At 48.4% G+C, this 2096-nt stretch overlaps 1 protein-coding gene across 1 annotated transcript in view; it reads right to left on the bottom strand.

Moving 5' to 3' along the window:
• Nucleotides 1-2096, bottom strand: part of DUSP7 (dual specificity phosphatase 7) — a 12344-nt gene that overhangs the window by 2632 nt on the left and 7616 nt on the right. The window lies entirely within an intron of this gene.

The following is a 2096-nucleotide window of genomic DNA, read 5'->3' as shown; positions in this document are numbered from 1 at the left end:
CCCCCCCCCCCCCCCCCCCCCCCCCCGCCAGACACAGCAACAGCAACACTTGTGTCACCATTGTGAGACCTTATCCCCAGGTTCCCTGACAAAAGCAGTTACAATCCAGGCTACCCACCCAGCTAGGCCAGTTTCCTTCCAGTTTCTTTTCTTTGTAAACAATAGACTCATTCCAGCCTCTGGGTCTTCATTCATGTCGTTCCCTGCCCTAGAATCTACTGAGATGGCTAACAGTTATTAGTGTAAAGTCCTGCAGTCAGGGTCCCCTTCCTATGTCTAGCTGGGGCACAGAGGTGAGAAAGCTATTCTGGCCACCAGCCCTGGAGTCAGGAGGACCTGAGTTCAAATCCGGCCTCGGACCAAACACTTGACATTAACTAGTTGTGTGATCTTGGGCAAGTCACTTAACCCCAATTGCCTTAAAATAAATACACAAACAAACAAACAAATAAATAAGAAAGCAAGCAAGCTATGCTGGCAAAGCCCTGGCAGCCGGGGCCTGTGATATAGGAAGGCTTTGTATGTGGGCCCAGTGATGGCCTGCTGAATGGTCTGATGTGCTTCAGGTTTATCACTAGAAAACTGGCTTCAAGGTGATGAATTTCAAAAACAGCCACATGGGAAAACCATGCACTGAAGTGTGGGAGAACTAGGGATCCATGTTGGTGTAGGAAGTACCCAAAATAAAAATCATACATAGACAAGATAGCATTTAGAGCTGGAAGGGACATCTTCCATGAGGGGACTGAGACCCAGGGGTGACATGAATAGTCTGAAGGTCCATACCAGGAGCAAAAAGTAGCAGGGTCAACATTCATCCCCAAGCCTTAGAACTCCAAAGTCAATGACCTATCCAACCCAGGGCCTCCCAAATCATGGACCCTGGGAAGTCTGAAATGTAAAGTCATGCACTAGGGTTCCAAAAACTCAATTGCACTAGGTTATGACAGGCAATGATTGGGTAGAGAGTAGCTCCTATGGAAAAGACTTGGGGTATTGGGGGGGGACCTTAAAAGCTAAAAAAAAAAATCAAGAGCAATATGGAAGTCAAAAATGTAATATCTTAAGCTGTATTAGGAGGAGTATAACACGGGAGGTGATGGGTTTACAGCCCTCTAGCCTAATCAGACATCTGGAGTACTATGGTCACTTCTGGGGATCACATTTTAGGAAGAACTTTCCACTAGACCTACCGAGCTTGCCATTGTGAAGAGGACAGTAAGAGGACTAGAATATATACTAGCTATCATTTATATTTCTATAATTATATAAATTTTACAGCCATCCTCACCGAATCCTCTCCATAACCCTGAGGTGAGAGTCCTCCCATTTTATTGACGGGAAAATCATGGCTCAGAGAGCATGGTTACCCAACCAGCGCACATTAGCGGTGGAAGCTGAGCCCCGGTCTTCCTGACTTCTAGTCCAAGCAGGGCCCTTTCCACTTTACCACACTCCCTCTCCAACAGGCCACCCGACTATCTTCGGAAGAACCTGGGAATGTAAGGCTGAGAGCAGAACAGATTTGGGCAAGGGGGTGGAAGGATGTACCTGCTTTTAACTATCTGAGGGGCTGTCATGCGGAAGGCTTGCTCTGTTCAGTGCCAGAAAGGGGGCCGGGCTTTGGGGGGACAAGGAAGGTGGCCAAGAGAATGACACTTACATATAACGGGAAAATTTCCCTGTCATGGGAGCTCCTCACACTGCAGCTGGTAACACCGCAGAGTGAAGGGATTCCAGGTCAAGTCAACTCTCCTCAACATCCTCCCCCAGCACAGGGAGCTCTCCTTTCACTCAGGACTTTTCCATTCATCCTCAGCAACTTACTGCTCTATTTTGTGTCCAGGGCACAATTTAGCATTTTTATCACATTCAAATAGGATGAATAAAAACAATGTTTTGTTCTTTCATTGTTTCAGCTGGAGGAGTCTTATCTGGTCAGCCTGGGCATTGCCCAGGCCTGCTCCTCCCCTGGCTCCCCTGACGGCCTGGCCTCTGGCTCGGGCTCCCCCACAAGACCTTTTGGGCTTTGGGACACAGAGGAGACTGGTGGATGACACAGTGGGTTGTTTGTACAGGGGCTGGGCGAATGGGCC

This window comes from Vombatus ursinus, unplaced genomic scaffold (genome assembly GCF_900497805.2).
Source record: "Vombatus ursinus unplaced genomic scaffold, bare-nosed wombat genome assembly UNPS02014820.1, whole genome shotgun sequence".
NCBI classification, from domain to species: domain Eukaryota; kingdom Metazoa; phylum Chordata; class Mammalia; order Diprotodontia; family Vombatidae; genus Vombatus; species Vombatus ursinus.
The sequence above is the reverse complement of the archived record's forward strand: the minus strand, read 5'-3'. Positions and strand labels throughout refer to the sequence as shown.